The sequence below is a fragment of the Podarcis tiliguerta genome (assembly GCF_965153285.1).
Source record: "Podarcis tiliguerta genome assembly, chromosome: 11".
Classification (NCBI taxonomy): domain Eukaryota; kingdom Metazoa; phylum Chordata; class Lepidosauria; order Squamata; family Lacertidae; genus Podarcis; species Podarcis tiliguerta.
In genome coordinates this window covers 52,747,491-52,768,402 of record NC_139544.1, presented here as the reverse complement: position 1 = coordinate 52,768,402, position 20,912 = coordinate 52,747,491, and the positions used below count along the sequence as shown (strand labels likewise).

The window sequence follows — 20,912 nt, the reverse complement described above, 5'->3', positions numbered from 1 at the left end:
GTGTCCAACTCTTCGTGACCCCATGGACCAGAGCACACCAGGCACTCCCGTCTTCCACTGCATCCCGCAGTTTGGTCAAACTCATGCTGGTAGCTTCGAGAACACTGTCCAACCATTTCGTCCTCCATCGTCCCCTTTTCCTTGTGCCCTCAATCTTTCCCAACATGAGGGCCTTTTCCAGGGAGTCTTCTCTTCTCATGATGTGGCCAAAGTCTTGGAGCCTCAGCTTCATGATCTGTCCTTCCAGTGAGCACTCAGGGCTGATTTCCTTCAGAATAGATAGGTTTGATCTTCTTGCAGTCCATGGGACTCTCAAGAGTCTCCTCCAGCACCATAATTCAAAAGCATCAATTCTTCGGTGATCAACCTTCTTTATGGTCCAGCTCTCACTTCCATACATCACTTCTGGGAAAACCATAGCTTTAACGATACGGACCTTTGTTGGCAAGGTGATGTCTCTGCTTTTTTGGTTGCTGCCATTCAGGAAAGATAGCAACAAAACCGTAACCAGACCAAAAGAGGGCAGTAAGAGGCATGGAAATGTCCTATGAGCAAATGTTGGAGCTGCGTAGGCCTATGTTCATAAGTTCCACTTTTTATTCACGCCTCCATGATACTGCCTCTCATTTCCACCAAATCTCCCCTCAAAGTCCATCTTTGATGGGGCCACGATGATCATCTAGTCTCACCTGCAATGCAGGAATGTTTTTGCCCAACGTGGGGCTTGAACCCACAGCCCTGGGATTAAGAGTCCCATGCTCTAATGACTGTGCTATCATCAGGCAGTCGGACATGTAACACTACAAAGGTGCAAAAACACCTTGCCTGTATTTTTCTTGCATGTAGAGATCATAAGACAACTGCCTAAATCTCGTTAGCATTGGTGTGGCTTCGCTCTGTTTAATTCCTATTGATTTCCGTGGTGTTCTCAACCTGCTTAACACACTCTGGATTGCACCCAAATCTGAAGTCATTAAAAGTTTGCAAGAGTTCCAAGACACGTGTTTGAGAATATATGTTATCTTTAGCTATTTAAACCCCAGCTTATCCTCCTTAAGTATATCTCTGCCCAAGGTTTGTCCTGTAACCCGTTGGAATGTCAGGTGGATTAACAATATTGCATCCTTAGCATTTTGTTTTCAAGGGAATAAACTTGGTTGATCAGGATTTGGCCAGCTTGGTGGCTTGTTTTTCACTAATCCTTGCTTAAATGGTTATGGAATGCAGGTGGTTTTTATAATGGGTGTGCCCGTTATAACGGTTTGGATGAATTAACCAGTGTTTAAATTATATGAAAGGTATTATTTTCATAAGGCTGATCAAAATTCTCTCTTTTTTTTAATAATAATTTTTTTATTGAGTTTTCAAACAAATCATACATACATCATAAAAAATCAAAAAAGAGATCATAACATACAAGTAGTGCCAAAAAAGAAAAAGGTGAAAAAGAAAAAGTACTTCCCTTCATCTCGGTCTAGGTTATTTAACCTATCTTTCCTATCTTTCAGCGGTCTCCATTCTCTCTCTGTATCTCAGCTTCACAGATTTTATGTATCACCTACTGTAATTTTAATATTACCTAAATTTGTTTCTGTATATGTTAAGAATTTATTCCAATCATTAATAAATTTTTTACTTTTTTGATGCCTGATTCTTTGTGTCATCTTAGCTAGTTCTATATATTCAAATACTTTAATCTGCCATTCTTTAATTGTTGGAATATTGGTGGTTTTCCAGTTCTGCGCCAACAGTATTCTGGCTGCTACCATTGCATACTGGAACATTGTCTTATCCTCTTTTTTAATTTCCTCACCGACCATGCCTAACAAAAAAGCTTCAGGTTTCTTGGGAAAAGTGTATTTCAAGATCTTTTTTAGTTCCTCATAAATAAGTCCCCAGAACCTTTTCACCTCTACACAAGTCCACCACATATGGTAGAAATCACCCTCTTTTATTTTACACTTCCAGCATTTCTTGTCCCCAGTCTTATACATTTTTTCCAATTTTACTGGAGTGATGTACCAACGATACATCATTTTTTCCATATTCTCTCGGAGCCCCACACATGCTGTAAATTTCATATCTATTTTCCAAAGTTGTACCCATCTGTCGTATTCTAGGTTATATCCCAAGTCTATAGCCCATTTAATCATAACCTCCTTCACCTCCTCATCTTTGGTATCCCATTCCAATAGTTGATCGTACATTTTGGATAAAAGTTTGGTGTTTCCTTCTACTATTTCCACCTGAAATTTCGATCAAAATTCTCTATTCTTAAACCTTTTGTGGTGTCTGTTCTTCAGGAAACTGAGGAATACTGTACTGTCAGGTCATTGGGTCCATCTAGCTCAGGTATTCTCTAAACAGGCTGCCAGTGGCTTCCCATGATTTCAGACAGAAGTCTTTCCCAGCCCTACCAGGCAATGCTCAAAATTGAACCTGAGACCTTCTGCATGCAAAGCAGGTGCACTGTGTGGTGATCACACAGGGCCCCCGGACGTTTGACGGTCTATTGACCCTGTGCCACCACTGTAATTGCTTTCTTCGCTGCCACCACCCCGCTTCTCACGGGGACACACTGAGTCCAGACAGTTGTTAACATTAACAAATAATCAAGTTTATTTTTAAATGCAGGAACAAGCATATGGTTTCAGTTTATTTTTCTCTTGTCAGTTTCTTAATCTTAGTTCCTAACAACTTCAAACTGATTATTCCAACTATCTATCTGACTCAACCTAACAATTCCTCTCGCTCTCTCACAATACAACTCTACCAACCCACACCTAATCCTCCCTCTTCCTTCTCCAACTCCCCAAACCTCAACTCTCAACTCCCAAACCTCAACTGACTTTCAAAACCTCCCACCCTAACTTTTACTCCCCCCCCCCTTGCATTCTCACTGGCCCATCACATCACACTCATTTTAACCCTTTCCTTATGACCCACCTAGGAGGCAAACGCCACACTCTGCCAACCCAAAAATGGTAAGATTGCCAATTTGAGGATAAATTTCCCACATTGTGATAGTACCACACTCCCCCCCCCCAAGTGTAGTCTCCTTCAACTTTAATTCAGGTTCTAAAAGCATTTCTCGGGTCTCAGACTTGCCGCCTGAAAAACAGTTTCTACGCTAATGCAATTCTGGTTCTAAACGCAGCATAAGGGGTCTCTGTAGTATAGTGTATTTTAAAATGGGGTTTTAGAGTTTTTAAGGGGTTTTTGAATGTTTTATGCAGTTTTTATATAGTTTTATGTAGTTTTTATGTAGTTTTATGTAGTTTTGTGGTAGTTTTATGCAGTTTTAATGTAGTTTTATGTAGTTTTTCAATTTCAGTGTTCCGCAAGGGACAATGACAATAAAGATATCGTATCGTATCATAGTTTGATTATGTTATGACAGTCTTCTAGCTGACAACCAGCTAGGTAGCTATGCTTGACCACGAATTCAGTGCAGGTTGAGGGCGCAGAAGGGGGACAGGTTGTTCCTTCCATTCTCCACCAGTCCTCTTGCTTTCTGTGCTAGCTACAGAGGAAGGAAAGTCTCCATGGATATCACAAGAAGGCCACAGAAATTAGCTCCTTCGCTGGACCACTTGTTGGAAGACCCTTTTTTAAAATTTACAACTTGTGTGGAGGGGCTTATCCTCCTTCACAGCCACCACAGAAACACAGGCTTCTATTCAGGATAGTTTTTTTTAAAAAAAACAATAATTCTATTTTTGCAGGCAAGTGGTTTTGTTTGCAAGGCGTCACAGACTTTGGTCAAGGACGATAGCTCCCTGGTGGTGCATGTGCCAGTCCAAGTAGAGCAAAGTGGAGAACCTCTTCAAGCCAGAAGGCTGTATTCTCCTTTGGGAATCCTGGCCAGGGACAAAAGTGGGCAGAACAATGAAGAAGAAGAAGAAGAAGAAGAAGAAGAAGAATTCCTCGCCCATCTGGCTGGGTTTCCCTAGCCACTCTGGACAGCTCCCAACCGAATATTAAAAACATGATACAACATTAAACATTAAAAACTTCCCTAAACAGGGCTGCTTTGACATGTCTTCTAAAAGTCAGATAGTTGTTTATTTCCTTGAGATCTGAAGGGAGGGCACCACTACCGAGAAGGCCCTCTGCTTGGTTCCCTGTAACCTCGTTCTTGCAGTGAGGGAACCGCCAGAAGGCCCTTGGAACTGGACCTCAGTGTCCGGGCTGAACGATGGAGGTGGAGATGCTCCTTTAGGTATACTGGACCCAAGGCCGTTTAGGGCTTTAAAGTCCAGCACCAACACTTTGAATTGTGCTTGGAAACATACTGGGAGCCAATGTAGGTCTTTCAGGGCCGGTGTTATGTGGTTATGTAAATGTTACCTTTGCACACTAGGCTGGGTTCTACATATGCACACAGACCTCTCTGTTTTTCATTGCATTGAGCAAGAGGCATTATGGGAGGTCAAGGACGGCCAGGCAGAAACACTCAAGGAGCATGTGATGCAGAACCAATGAGGGATGTGGCCTGAGAAAGGGAGGGCGGCCCCAGAGAGCCCCCAGTGCCCCACATTTGGTGTAGACGATTCATAGATATAGATTCTACAGGGTTCCTCAACCTTGGCCCTCCAGATGTTTTGAGACTACAATTCCCATCATCCCTGACCACTGGTCCTGCTACCTAGGGATCATGGGAGTTGTAGGCCCAAAACATCTGGAGGGCCGAGGTTGAGGAAGCCTGATATAGATGATTTGGGGAAGTTTTTTCTGTGGTGTTCTTTATTTTCTCTTGGAAGCCTCCCAGAGTGACTGGGGCAACCCAGTCGGATGGGCGTGGTAAAAAGAACAAATTATTATCATTATTATATTGATTTTTGAAAACACAGCTGTAAAAAGTCGATAGGATGTACAGCTCGATAAAAAGAGAATTATTATTATTATTATGAATAATAATAATAACCCTAACGGTGATGGAGTGAAGGGCAAAGGTTGTTTGTGACATCTTCAAAATTAAGAAATGGGGAGTGATGGGTCAGAGTTTACATTCTAGTGGAATCGGGAGCAATCAGTTCTGCAGACAATTCTGAGCTGGGCAAGATCAATGGTCAGGTTCCAAAAGGCAACTAAAAAGATTCCCTAAACAAGTTACATGGAAATTCCAGCCACTTCCTCGTCTGTCTGTTTAGTTTCATCATGTCTCCCGTGTAATTTTGGAGCAGCTATATTGCAGTTGAAGGCTGAACACGGTAGATCTGAAACTGCACAATGAAGGAATCTCAGTGGCTTAATTTCTGCCGTCCCCGCATCCTGCGCTGGGCCAAATAAGTGTTGAGGAGCTGCTGTTTCATAAAGACATGCCGTTCCAGTTTAAAAGATTGGTCGGCATAGCAGTCGATTGCTTGCGTGCCCCGTTTCCTGAACAGAAACCATGGCGCTAATCATTAATAGCGTTAGCTTAGCTCAGGGCCAGCACATCAGATTAACCTTTCTGGAAAGGCACAAGCGTTTCTTGGCTGGGAAGCCGTGTCCTGGGGAGAGGTAAAAGATCAGCCGTTGACTTGGGCCACGGAGCTGATACTCGTTTGTGGGAGAAAGGGATTGGACGTGAGTAGTTGAAAGAGGCTAGCACTTCTGGTATGTAGGGAAAGGTAAGGTATAAGAATAAAGGTAAAGGGACCCCTGACCATTAGGTCCAGTCGTGGCCGACTCTGGGGTTGCGGCGCTCATCTCGCTTTACTGGCCGAGGGAGCCGGTGTACAGCTTCTGGGTCATGTGGCCAGCATGACTAAGCCACTTCTGGCAAACCAGAGCAGCGCACAGAAACGGCATTTACCTTCCCACCAGAGCGGTACCTATTTATCTACTTGCACTTTGACGTGCTTTCGAACTGCTAGGTTGGCAGGAGCAGGGACCGAGCAACGGGAGCTCACCCCGTCACGGGGATTCAAACTGCCGACCTTCTGATTGGCAAGTCCCAGGCTCTTTGGTTTAACCCACAGTGCCAGCCGCGTCCCTGTAAGGTATAAGAATAAGAATAATTTATTATTTTACCCCACCCATCTGGCTGGGTTTCCCCAGCCACTCTGGGCAGCTTTCAACAGAATATTAAAATACAACAGTCTATTAAACATTAAAAGATTCCCTAAACAGGGCTGCCTTCAGATGTCTTCTAAAAATCTGGTAGTTGTTTTTCTCTTTGACATCTGATGGGAGGGCATTCTACAGGGTGGGCGCCACTACCGAGAAAGCCCTCTGCCTGGTTCCCTGTAACTTGGCTTCTCAAACCGAGGGAACTGCCAGAAGGCCCTCGGCACTGGACCTCAGTGTCCGGGCAGAAAAATGAGGGTGGAGACGCTCCTTCATTTATACTGGACCAAGGCTGTTTAGGGCTTTAAAGGTCAGCACCAACACTTTGAATTGTGCTCAAAAATGTACTGGGAGCCAGTGTAGGTCTTTCAAGACCGGTGTTATGTAGTCTCGGCGGCCGCCCCCAGTCACCAGTCTAGCTGCCACAATCTGGATTAGTTGTAGTTTCCGGGTCACCTTCAAAGGTAGCTCCACACAGAACGCATTTCAGTAGTACAAGCGAGAGATAACTAGAGCATGCACCACTCTGCCGAGACAGTCTGCAGGCAGGTAGGGTCTCAGCCTGCATACCAGAGGGAGCTGATAAACAGCTGCCCTGGACACAGAATTGACTTGCGCCTCCATGGACAGCTGTGAGTCCAGAATGACTCCCAGGCTGCGCACCTGGTCCTTCAGGGGCACAGTTATCCCATTCAGGACCAGGGAGTCCCCCACATCTGTCCACCTCCTGTCCCCCAAAACAGTACTTCTGTCTTGTCAGGATTCAACCTGACAAGGTACCAGAAATGAGAAGATGCCACAACCAAGAAAGCCACTACCTTAATGTTTGAAGATAGCATCACATGGTAAAAGCCTCTGATAACGGGTTCAACATCTAGGCTGTGTACACACCATCCATTTAAAGCACATGAGCTCCCCCAAAAGAATCCTGGGAACTGGACTTTATCCCGCACAGAAATACAATTCCCAAGCACCTTTAACAAGCTACGCTTTCCACGATTCTTTAGGGGAACTTGTGTGATTTAAATGGTGTGCCCAAATCTGCAGGCTGTTTCATGGGAGCAAACGTGATCCTTCAGCCAAAATACACGTTAAATACATGACTAGTCCCGAAGTTGTTGGAACAAGCTTTGCTGTGCAGACCAGGTTGCTTGCCACCCGTGCCATTGTGCCATCTCTAACTTCCCGATCAAATAATTGCCGCAATAGGCTTCTATTCACTGAGCTGTTTGCTCAAAGGCTTCCTGAACGCATTTGGTTGGCCATTGTGGGAACAGGAGGGTGGACTGGATGAGGCCTTTGGCCTGATCCAGCAGGGCTTTTCTTAATTTTTTAATCAAAACATACAACTTGACAAAGTTTTGCTGAAACTTTACAAGATGTGACACAATAAAAGCCAAACTAATCTAAATAAAGATAAGTGGAAACGAAAAATAAAGCACGCGCGCGCGCACACACACACACACACAGTCCGGCCCACCACATGGTCTGGGAGATGGTAGATCGGCCCATGTGATCTGGGGGGAAGTTCTTATGCTCCTTGTCTTCCTCTGCCTCCCTCATGAAACAAACTACCCCGTACAGCTGCCACCTTCTCCTTCGAAGTGATATTCTACCTTCATTTCCATTTCGTCTATTCCTCTTTTTTTTTTCTAACTTCAGAGAAGGGGTGGACAACCTCCTTGCTCTCAGGGGTCATATATGGTAGAGAGCAGTGGTCAGGGGTTGCATGGCCGTTGGTGTGACCTCATCTGGTGGGTAAAAAGGTAAAGGACCCCTGGATGGTTAAGTCCAGTCAAAGGCGACTATGGGGTTGCGGCGCTTATCTCGCTTTCAGGCCAAGGGAGCTGGCGTTTGTCTGCAGACAGTTTTTCCGGGTCATGTGGCCAGCAGGACTAAACCGCTTTTGGCACAACAGAACACCGTGACGGAAACCAGAGTGCATGGAAACGCCATTTACAATGGTGGGACCATTGTCTCATTCTCTTTCTCACACCGCTTCTCTCACACATATGGGAGACACACTCACCCACAATCACACTCACTGTCCAGTTCACTAAACTGCGAGTTGGCTTTATGTGGCTTTTAGGCACCTGTTTCAAATGTGAACCCCTTTTCCTACCCCCAACCCCCAACTTCATCTCAGACTTCATCAAAGCTTGCCTCTTCTGGAGGCAGACCTAATCCTGCAAAGGCCCAAACCAGGCATAGGCAAACTTGGCCCCCCAGATGTTTTGGGACTACAATTCCCATCATCCCTGACCACTGGTCCTGTTAGCTAGGGATGATGGGAGTTGTAGTCCCAAAACATCTGGAGGGCCGAGTTTGCCTATGGCTGGCCTATGGTGTTTGCACTCAGTATCTGACTGCTTTAAGACTTGGTGTTAGTTTATAGCTGAGAGTATCGTAATAAATGCTGCTGTTATTCTCCTTTTGCTCATGCTGTTTTGAATAGAAGTAGCCTGCCAGATTATAGTGGCTCTTGCATATATAAGCGGCTTAAGCAATTTAAATATTTTCTCCTTTGGGATACAGTCGTAATCTTAATATGATGGTGTTGTTGTTTTTAATTGATTAATATGCTGGCTTTATTACAAGTTGGGTTTTAGAAAAACAAACATGCACAGGCACTCTGAATCTTGGACTCATTATTTCTCTTCTCCCCATCCTTTTGTCTCCCCCCCCCCTTAAAAAAAAGACAAAGAAAACCAGGCACCTGGGAAGAAATTTAACCTGCCTACTGGTGGCTGTAGAACATTTGGATCCTGTGAGGAGACTTTGCTGCTGTGCTGTTGCATAATAGCATAGCTGTGAGCAGAGTCCAATAACCCTTAAAAGACTAGGGAGTTCAGAGAGGGCAGTTGTCCCTCACATCCGGATTTGGTTTAGCACAGCGGTTAAGACTGGTTCTCAAGGGGTGTGATGCGGCAAGAGAGGATGGCAAGTGGCAGGAAGATTCAAGGGCAATCCAAGAAACATTTTACCGTCATTTATACCGTCATAATTTATTATTTATATCCTGCCCATCTGGCTGGGTTTCCCCAGCCACTCTGGGCGGCTCCCAACCAAATATTAAAAACACAGTACAGTATTAAATATTAAAAACTTCCCTAAACAGGTCTGCCTTCAGATGTCTTTTTAAAAGTAAGATAGCTTATTGCCTTGACATCTGACAGGAGGGCGTTCCACAGGGCAGGTGCCACTACCAAGAAGGCCCTCTGCCTGGTTCCCTGCAACCTCACTTCTCTTAGTGAGGGAACCGCCAGAAGGCCCTCGGAGCTGGACCTCAGTGTCTGGGCTGATTTCAGTGTCGTACAGTATCAACATTTTTTTTAATTTGCAGAATATTTTTTATTTGCAGATAGATATCTTTTAAACATGTTATTCTGCCACGGTTATTCTGCCACGCAAATACAAAAGATCAGGAAAAAGGGCGGTTTCTTTGTGTTGACGAGGAGGCGAGAGTTTGTTTGTCTCAGACCTTATATAAGTGAGATTACCCAGCAAAAGCAAGTTCACACCTCTCATTGAGTTTTGATACATACCATATTGGCCCGAATATAAGCTCTACCCAAATATAAGCCTCACCTTTAAAATTGGAGGGGTGGTGGGAGAGGATGGAGATTACGCAAGGGGTGGGCGCCGCTTTGCCGCACTCCTGACGCTGTTTGCCCCACGCTCCTGGCTGCATACCGTAAGGTTGCGAATATAAGCCAACTTTTCACGGTCAGAATTTGGGGGCAATTCAAAGTGTTGGTGCTGACCTTTAAAGCCCTAAATGGCCTTGGTCCTGTATACCTGAAGGAGTGTCTCCACCCCCATCGTTCAGCCCGGACACTGAGGTCCAGCGCCGAGGGCCTTCTGGCAGTTCCCTCGCTGCAAGAAGTGAGGTTACAGGGAACAAGACAGAGGGCCTTCTTGGTAGTGGCGCCCGCCCTGTGTAACGCCCTCCCTTCAGATGTGAAGGAAATAAGCAGCTATCTTATCTTTAAATGACATCTGAAGGCAGCCCTGTTTAAGGAAGTTTTTAATATTTAATGCTGTATTGTTTTTAACACTCAATTGGAAGCCGCGCAGAGTGGCTGGGAAAACTCAGCCAGATGGGTGGGGTATAAATATTATTTATTTATTTATTTATTTATTTATTTATTTTAAATTAGGCAGTTATATTATGATCTGTGCTGGAGGGATGGAGGAACTTCAGGCCTTGGGGTTAAAGGCAGTCCTTCGGGTCCCTTTCTTTGGCCCCCAAGACTCATTGCTCCACTCACGTTTCCCTCTGGCATGCAGACCCCAGAAGGGAATTTGCCCCTCAGAAAAGGAAAAGGCAGGGAGGCAGGCTGTGAGTGTTCTTTGCACCATAGCAAGTCACAATGCTGCTGTAGTGAAGACGGAGTGTCTCCGCACTTTTAAAAGCTATCAAAACGGTTTATTTCTACATAGTGGGCTGTTTTTAACCCTTCTGCCACCAGTCCTGGCTGCCCCAGTCTGCTGCCGCTGATTCAAGTTTGAGCCAAGAGATTCTTTAAATTATAAGGAGAGAGTCTATGTATGTTCGCACCCACAATGCTCCCGCCTGCGGGGTTGCTATGGTATTGCTATAATAAGGAAGACTCCCTTTCGCAGGGAACCGTTCTAAGGTGAAACTCAAGTGACTTTTTAAATGTCAGGGGGGTGGGCGATGTAAACTTTTAAGAGACATTGGACATAAACGGCTTTGTTCAGCTAACGCTCTCCCCACAAACCTCCAGTCGCGGGATATCAGTGATTTGGCAACACTGCTGTCCATATTGGTGAGCCACGTGTAAATTGCCCGGAAAGGACACTGAAATGTTGGGTGGAAATTCTGGTGTTTCCTGACATTCATCACTTGATGTCGACAGCCATCAAGTGATGAACACGAGCTGCCTGAGAGATCAGCCCTGTTTTTATGCTCTTCATAGAAACAGAAAATCGGTACTGATATATCACACACAGGTGTTGCAGCGGCAAAGTGATGAGAGGGAGAATCCTGTGATCCTTGGGATTGAAATTCGTTTTTTAAAATTATTTTCTGCGTAAGGAAAGAGGGGCGAAGGCCTCTTCTAAGATAGTGGCACATTTTCTGTTGGCTTTTGTAAAAAAAACATGAACAAAAAAACACTTTCAAGAACAGAAATTTGCCTCCTGGTTGTTTGGCAGGGACGGAGGAAGGTAAACATTCACAAGATTTTTAGCCAATTAACCGAGCCAATGCATTAGTTAAACATTGCACCTCCACAAAGCACTCCACACATTTTGATTCTTTTTTTTAAAAAATAATATTTATTGAATATTTTATAATTATGAAAAGAAAGACAATAAAGAAAAACAATACATAAATTCAACAAACAATACATCAACAATAAAAACAATACAAAACAACAATACAACAACAACAAAAAACAAAAACATTTAAACACACATCCAAATTTTATATCTATATCTTTCATTTGCTTATTTCCTCGACTTCCTCTCACCTCCTTTTTTTGTATTCTAGTTCAAATTGCTGGTTCAACAAATCCTTTCCCTCTTCTTCAATTTTTGTTCTATAATTTATCCTAACACATTTTAACTTTGAGTTTTCCACTTTATCCCATTACACTCCACACATTATGAAGAGAATTCCGCCCCCCCCCCAGTTAATTCTATTCCTCTTAAGCAACATTGCCGCCACTGTATCAACCACCGAGTTAACCTACAACGAAAGAATCTTAGGTTTGAACTTTTACACATATTGACAGAGCATCCTTAACCCTGGAGGGGAATTAGCTTTGCTGGTTTGACGCTCCTGCTTCTGCACCTTGACAGCGGTGCCTGGAAGGGCGCAGCCCAAAAGCGAACCTTTCAAAAGGGAACTTCTTAGATGGCGAATCATAACTTATTCATGTCTCTTGAACTGAGGATGCTGGCATGCAAATCCCCAAAGGCCACGCACAGAGGGCACTGAAAGAGCTGTCCTCCCAATTAGCAGGGAAGCCTCGTTTCTGTTGGATCAATTCATCAACCTCTGAGGGATGATGTAGAAGGATTGGGTCTGGCATCGCTTTCACTGCTTGTGTGTGCCGGTAGCCATACTCGGCAGTTACAACTCAACGCAGCTCCTTTCTTGGAAGGGTCTTCAGGGTTGAAGGTACAAATAGTAGGCAATAAATACTCATGGGCGCCATAAAGATTCAGTCTTTACTGAGATTTACTCGAAGGCGTTAAAGCATATTGGTAGTGATTGCAAAATACTGGAAAAGCAACACAATTCCAACAAAGAATGAATGGTTATCAAAATTAAGTGAATATCTTGAACTGGCAAAGTTAACAGAAATAGTAAGAAATCAACCAAATGGAAAAATCAGGAGGTAATGGGATGTCTTTATGAATTATATGAAGAAGGCCAGTTTCCCAAATTACGATTATGACTTAGTCTAGACTAAAACCTCCAACAGGTAAACTAATTCTCTCTCCATAAAGTGTACAGTGGTACCTTGGGTTAAGTACTTAATTCGTTCTGGAGGTCTGTACTTAAACTGAAACTGTTCTTAACCTGAAGCAACACTTTAGCTAATGGGGCTGCTGCTGCGCCACCGGAGCATGATTTCTGTTCTCATCCTGAAGCAAAGTTCTTAACCCGAAGTACTATTTCTGGGTTAGCGGAGTATGTAACCTGAAGCGTATGTAACTTGAAGCGTATTTAACCCGAGGTACCACTGTATAATGATTACAGACAATCCAAGATATGATAATATACCACAAGGAAGTTGAAGGAAGTCAATCTTTCTTTCTTTTCTTTTTCTTTGATTTTTTTTTTTACTTTTTACTTTCTATTTTTACTTTTGTATTTTTGTATTCTTTTCTTATTACCAATTTTTGGGTAATTTGTATAACTGTATTCTTTTATGGATTGTATGTGAGTATGGATTTATGTATTATGTATATAGCAAACAAACTAATAAAATAGTTTTTTTAAAAAGCATATTGGTAGCAAATGCATACAGAAATTCACCACTGCTGTGGCCTAGGCATGCTTAGAGCCCAAGACACTCTCTCTGCTTCTCTCACCGCAAGGCGCAAGCAAGAGACCCACAACAAGTTACGACAAGTTACACAGAACCATTGTTATCAGTACTTCCTGTCACACTGCACATGTCCAAAAAACAGTTCCCACAGAAAACGTCCTTGAATAGAAAAAATAATCTCAGCTTTCTGCTGCTTCTTGAAACTTCTTCTCTGTTTCCAGAACAAATGATTCTCTCACACAGAGAGAGAATATCCAACAGTTTCATTTTGCAGCTTGGTTTCGGAGGCTACAACATTAGCAGAAAAGCTCCTGGATCTACCTAATTGTTCCCCACCACCAGTTGTGACTAAGGTTGCCAGCTGTTCAATGGGCCCCTGCAGTCTTGCAATTAACAAGCGAGCTTAATTTTCGGTGATTAGCAGGTGACAATAATTACCTCCACCGCCCAATGAAGCTTCAGCTTTTCATTCCAGCAAATCGCTGCTTCCAGGCTCAAATTCAAAGACAGCCAGTGGGATGCATTGGTTAGAGTGCTGGACTGTGACCTAGGAGCATAGGGTGAAAATCCCTGGATCACATTGGGTCAATCAGTGCATCTCAGCCTAACCTACCTCACAGGGTTATTGTGAGGATAAAATGGAGAGGAAGAGCCATGTGTACCAATCTTGAGTTCCTTAGATGAAAAGAGGGATATAAACACAACAAATAGCTAAAAATAAAGCACTTATTCTAGCCTCTGAAGCAGGAATGGGGAACCTGTGGCTTCCCAGGTGATTAATAATAATAATAATAAGCAGAGACAATCACCTTGCCGACAAAGGTCCGTATGGTTAAAGCTATGCTTTTCCCAGTAGTGATGTAAGGAAGTGAGAGCTGGACCATAAAGAAGACTGATTGCTGAAGAATTGATGCTTTTGAATTATGGTGCTGGAGGAGACTCTTGAGAGTCCCATGGACTGCAAGAAGATGAAACCGATCCATTCTGAAGGAAATCAGCCCTGAGTGCTCCCTGGAAGGACAGATTGTGAAGCTGAGGCTCCAATACTTTGGCCACCTCATGAGAAGAGAAGACTCCCTGGAAAAGACTCTGATGTTGGGAAAGATGGAGGGCCCAAGGCGAAGGGGATGGCAGAGGACGAGATGGTGGGACAGTGTTCTCAAAGCTACCAGCATGAGTTTGACCAAACTGCGGGAGGCAGTGGAAGACAGGAGTGCCTGGCGTGCTCTGGTCCATGGGGTCATGAAGAGTCGGACATGACTAAACGATTAAACAACAACAACAACAATAATATTTCTACCCCACCCATCTGAGCAGCTTCCAGCAAAAGATAAAAATATAAAAACATAATAAAACACCAAACATTAAAAACTTCCCAACGCAGAGCTGCCTTCAGAAATAACAATATTTTTTGTTATTGGACCCCAACTCCCATCATGCCTGGCCACTGGCCATGTTGACTTGGGCTGATAGGTGTTGGAGTCCAGCAACATCTAGGACATGGCAGCTTGGCAAGTCCCCTTTTCCCTTTGCTAAATGGCTAAAAATCAGGTTACCCTCAGGCAGATGCTACCAGTCTAGCATCCCTTGCAAGCATGAATTCCCAGAATCAGTAGTGTAGATAGCTGGGGGGGGGGATGGACAGCGGCGGCAGGGGGTTCTGTACTGCGGCAAGATGGCTGCTGTGCATTGGGGCTTGGGACTCTGGGCGGCAGGGGAGCTTGACTGATTACGCCGGTTGCTTGGTGTTTTGGGCGCACTTCCTTGAAGTCAGTGGACTTTTTCCACACAGCACATAGTTAAAAACTGTAGGATTTTGCTACTAGAGAGTCAGTGTGGTGTCGTGGTTAAGAGTGATGGACTCGTAATCTGGTGAACTGGGTTCGCTTCCCCGCTCCTCCACATGCAGCTGCTGGGTGACCTTGGGCTAGTCACACTTCTCTGAAGTCTCTCAGCCTCACTCAACTCACAGAGTGTTTGTTGTGGGGGAAGAAGGGAAAGGAGATTGTTAGCCGCTTTGAGACTCCTTCGGGTAGTGATAAAGCGGGATATCAAATCCAAACTCTTTTACTACAAGCTGCCAAATCGGACGGCTTTAAAAAAGGATTAAAGTAACCAATTCACAGAGAATAAGGCTATCCATGGCTATTAGTCGTGAGGGATGTGTTCTACCTCCAATATTGCAGGCAATGTGCCTCTAGCAGCCAGGGAACATGAGTGATGTTAAGTTCATGCCCTGCTTGTGGGCGTCCCATAGGACCCTGGCTGAACACTGAGAATAGAACTGAGCCATTCTTCTATATGACGCCTCTGGGAGCTGTGATCAGGAGATTTGGAGGGAAGTTGACACTCAGATGACATCCAGCTCTGTCCCTCTGCTCCATCTGAAGCAGGAGAGGTGGTTGAGGTGTTAAGACTGGTGCTTGGAGGTGGTGATACAACACAATACAATAATCTTTATTGTCATTTCCCCATACAGAACAAGAAAATTGAAAAAATCTACATAAGACATTCAAAAACCAACAAGCCTGCTATCCCAGCTATCCCAACCTGGTTAGCCCCTAAAAAATCCAATACCCCATTTTTAAATACAATATACTCCCATAGAGACTCCTTACACTGCATTTAAAACTAAAAATTGCATTTGGATAGAAACTGATTCTCAGGTGGCTAGTCCTAGTCTTTATAACCCTGTACCTTCTTCCACCGCCATCTTCTTTCTGCTGGGTAATCTTGGCACTTACTGATTCATAAGCAAGAGGGGAAAGTTCCTTCAGTTAACAGTTTTCCTTTGGCAGTCAGAACCAGCCAGCTCACTAACTTGGATCGGCCGACATGTCTTCTCTCAGCATGGCGGCCTTTATTGCCAAGCTTATTAGCTGGCTTGCATCGTGTGTGAAATTAATATGCGGCCCATTAACGAACCAAGGCGAACCAATGCCTCTCGTTTGCCCAAAGCTGTTCTCTTTGGCTGAGGTGAAGTAAGACAAGCAACAGGCACATAAATACATCGGCAAGAAAAAACATAAATGGCTCTTTCGGAACGCCTTACTTGCCATAGAAGGGTAATTACAGGCACTTCAAAGATAGACACTTTTGGCGAGACTTGGCTCCCAGTCTTTTCCGTTATAAATGAGACAGAATACACTTTTATTCCACCCACAACACAAGAATCTCTGTGGAGAGGATACTTGAATTGACAATGAATAAATAAACATATTGCTTGTGTACTGTGTACTGCATATGGAACTTAATAAGAATGTGCCACTGGACAAGTTACTGTAGTTATATGTTGTTCTTGTATTTACATGAAAATCAATAAAATTATTTGGATAGATAGATAGATGATAGATAGATAGATAGATAGATAGATAGATAGATAGATAGAGAAAGAAAGAGGAAGGAAGGAAGGAAGGAAGGAAGGAAGGAAGGAAGGAAGGAAGGAAGGAAGGAAGGAAGGAGAGATGGTGACCCAGTTGAATTACAGATAGAATTTTACCTGAGGTAAAATTTAAAGTGGTAGATGGGAGGAGTAAAACCTCTGAGGAAAATATCTGAGGGAATTTTGAGGGAAGCTGACAAGAGTCTGAAAAACATTAGGTATATTTCTCAGGGGTTGCATTGACTAGATGAGCTCTGAGGTACCTTTCAACTCACCTGCACTGTCATTTAAAGCAATATTAGGCCACTTTAACAGCCATGGCTTAACCAAAGGAATAATGGGAACTGCAGTTTGTTAAAGATGCTGAGCACTGTGAGGAGACCCCCATTACCCTGCCAAAACTACAGTTCCCAGAGTGGTTTGACAATGAATCGGGCAACTACAATTCAGTGGATACTTTGCAGAAAGTGATGACTGTTAAAAGTATTACAATACTGCTTTAGATGAGAGCCTTAGACTACATTTGTAACTCCCTAGGAAGCACACTGTTCCTCCACAAATCCTTATTTCTGTGGGATGGGTGTGAGTACATATTAGACTGTACCTGATGCCCATTGAACTAAAGCTCCCATCAGACCTAGTCAGCATAGCCAATGGTGAGGGATGATGGGAGTTGCAGCCCTGCAATGCCTGGAGGGAAACACAGTTCCTCATTGGAGGTTTCGAAGCAGAGGATGGATGGCCATATGTCATGGATGCTTTAGTTGAGATTCCTCCATTGAAAGGGGTTGGACTAGATGACCCATGGGGTCCCTTCCAACTCTACAGTTCTACAATTCTCTGATTCTACTTGCACCAGTACTGCATACCTGTCCACACTCATTCACTTCCACCTCTGGCTTAAAGGAGAACAGCAATATCCCATTCAATGTTGTTGCCTTTGCATAGGGCAGTCATTAGGCACACAAATTTAACACCAAAAAAGAGACAGTCTCACAGCTCTCTGCTATTTCTGGAGACACGAGCAGCCGCGGTGAGTAATTACTCTGCTCCTTGCTTTGTGTTTATTATCTGACCAATTAACACGACAACAATGCCATGTTTCGCCTTGGAGTCCTCTTGTGTTAAATAGGAAGCTGCCATATAGGGAATCAGACCATCCACTCACATAAAAGGTAAAGGTACCCCTGCCCATACGGGCCAATCTTGACAGACTCTAGGGTTGTGCGCTCATCTCACTCTATAGGCCGGGAGCCAGCGCTGTCCGCAGACACTTCCGGGTCACGTGGCCAGCGTGACAAGCTGCATCTGGAGAGCCAGCGCAGCACACGGAACGCCGTTTACCTTCCCGCTGGTAAGCGGTCCCTATTTATCTACTTGCACCTGGGGGTGCTTTCGAACTGCTAGGTTGGCAGGCGCTGGGACCGAACGACGGGAGCGCACCACGCCGTGGGGATTCGAACCGCCGACCATGCGATCAGCAAGTTCTAGGCGCTGAGGTTTTACCCACAGCGCCACCCGCGTCCCAGTCATCCGCTCACATAACTCAGCACAAATCCAGAGCGAAGTCCCTAAATAGTTGGGTTGGCGCATTGTACGCCTCCTTCCAGCAACTCCCGCAGCCCAGCTGGTGCTATGAAGGTACTGCTCTGCTTTCCTTTGGGCCACATCAGTGAGGCCGAGAGGGGGGTCTTGTTGGCTGGGCAGCCAAGGATGTCCACTGCCCAGGCTTGCACCCCAGAGAGGTCACTTTGGTGCTGCTAACACAGCAAAAACAATGCGGCAGGCAGCAGTTACGAGTTACTGGTCTTTGCAGCCACAGTAGGTGCTGGGATTCTGCAGCGGCTTGATTTCACCCCGAAGGTGCACTCCATTTGTTGTTGTTGTTGTTCAATCGTTTAGTCATGTCCCACCTCTTTGTGAACCCATGGACCAGAGCACGCCAGGCAATCCTGCCTTCTACTGCCTCCCACAGTTTGGTCAAACTCATGCTGGTAGCTTCGAGAACACTGTCCAACCATCTTGTCCTCTGTCGTCCCCTTCTCCTTGTGCCCTCCATCTTTCCCAACATCAGGGTCTTTTCCAGGGAGTCTTCTCTTCTCATGAGGTGGCCAAAGTATTGGAGCCTCAGCTTCAGGCTCTGTCCTTCCAGTGAGCACTCAGGGCTGATTTCCTTCAGAATGGATAGGTTTGGTCTTCTTGCAGTCCATGGGACTCTCCAGAGTCTCCTCCAGCACCATAATTCAAAAGCATCAATTCTTCGGCGATCAGCCTTCTTTATGGTCCAGCTCTCACTTCCATACACCACTACTGGGAAAACCATAGCTTGTGCACTCCATTAGTGGATGCCAACAAGGTCTCTCTCTAAAGCAGATGCTGGTTCTAGGCAGTGTTCTCTCTTAGATTTCCTGATATGTTTTACCTGCCTATTAGGTGTCTTAGCCTCCAGGTACTGTTGGACTTTAACAGCCATTAGCCACCCACAGCCCTGGCGTCATTACTCTCCTTTTGGCTTTGTGTTTATTAACTCAACAATTAGAAACACACACCACAAAGCTGCAATTTCACTGTCCTGCTCAAACCTTTTCCCCACCTCCCCAGTCTCCTTTATTTTCTGCATCTGAACACCCACATATGCAAGGCAGAGTCATTTTCCTCCTTTTCCCCCACAGCAACGCCAGTGATGAAATTGAACATGCAGGGCAAGGAGCAGCTGAGAGGAATACTCATATATTATTGACAGTACAGTATAAGAAAAAAGAGAGGGGGAGAGGATTGGAGGGAGGCAGCTGAGAATAAATATGTGCTTGGCTCTGGCTATTTGTGGAGCTTTTCCCTAAATGAAGATAAACTAGCTTCTCTCATGTATCCTTGGAATGAAAACATTTAGAATCCCGATTTATGACTGTGGGCTTGTCCACACCAGAGGAAAATGTGGCTTTGGAACTGCCTGTCTCCCCATTAATGTAGAGATGTCCACGTGATGCCCTCCTTATCTCAGTATTATCCTAGATCTCCCCCCACCCTTTAAATGTGTGTTTTTTTTATTTTGGCTCTCTTGGATTTTCCAATGATCGAAAAACCCAACATTTAAAGGGGGAAAGGTTCAAAGTAACGCTAGGATTAGGAGGACGCCATGTGTCTCCACTGTTTTAGAGAGACAGGCTTTTCTTTCTCTATTGATAGGTGACAGAATCTAATTGCCACAGTATTTCCAGGCTGCATTATTTTTCAAGTTAAAGGTAAAGGTAAAGGGACCCCTGACCATTAGGTCCAGTCGTGACCGACTCTGGGGTTGTGGTGCTCATCTCGGTTTATTGGCCGAAGGAGCCGGCGTACAGCTTCCAGGTCATGTGGCCAGCATGACTAAGCAGCTTCTGGCAAACAAGAGCTGTGCACAGAAATGCTGTTTACCTTCCCGCTGAAGTGGTACCTATTTATCTACCGTACTTGCACTTTGACATGCTTTTGAACTGCTAGGTTGGCAGGAGCAGGGACCGAGCAACGGGAGCTCACCCCGTCACGTGGATTAAAACTGCCGACCTTCTGATCGGCAAGTCCTAGGCTCTGTGGTTTAACCCACAGCGCCACCCGCGTCCCATTTTTCAGGTTCGGGCCTGCTTAAAAAAACTTTCCAAGTTCTTGTTGCATAGTAGCCTCATAGCTGCACTGGCGGAGGAACAGGAGTGCGGAGGGAAAAGACCGTCCCAGGCACCACTATTCCAATATGGTGCCATCGTGGCGGCCCCCCTGGATATGCACCGTGCACCCCCACGCGCACTGGGCGCTATGCCCCCACAGGCAGCACGCCACGCACCCAGAACATGCGCCACACCCCTGTGGGCAGTGTGCCACACCCTCGCGGGTGGCGTACCACGCCCCAGGGATGTGTGTCACACCCCCAGGGGGGCCTCCAGCCACTCCCCCGCCTGCTCTCTGCCCCCGGTAGCAGAGCATGCAGCTTCGCCACTGCATAGCTGTCCCCATTGTTAAAGCTCAGGACGAGTTTGTGATAGTTGTTCTGCATAGATACGGCCTAGCAAGTGTATGTGTCAGCATGTATGTGTATGTTGAATTCTGAAAATTATGTATTCCTCAGGCTTGTGGTTGTTTTTTTAAAAAAACCTTTCAGACTAAAGAAGAGATGGTAAAGAGGTAAAAAAACACCCTGATGGCTAGGTTTTTCTAGATTGAGAGGGAAGCTCAAGTTGAGCGCATGCATGCATGAATTTAGTTAGTTGTGGCCTGGCAATGGGCATATTTGCGTGTACCAACTTTTACTGGGTAAATTTTGCTAGACTTGTTGTAAACCGCCATGGGTCTTTTCCTAATTACACTGTTCCACCAGGAAAAGGGTTAAGCTATCTTTTCCCATTTTCAGATCACTTTGCCACAAAAAAAGAAATGAGTCCAGTTTAGGAAGTAAAAAAAAAAAAAAGAGGGAAAAA

The 20,912-nt window shown here is 44.9% G+C and overlaps 1 long non-coding RNA gene across 1 annotated transcript in view; it reads right to left on the bottom strand.

The window, feature by feature from the left end:
• LOC310659625 overlaps window positions 1–20,912 on the bottom strand; it is a 101,312-nt gene that overhangs the window by 27,104 nt on the left and 53,296 nt on the right. The gene's annotated exons all lie outside the window — the stretch shown is intronic.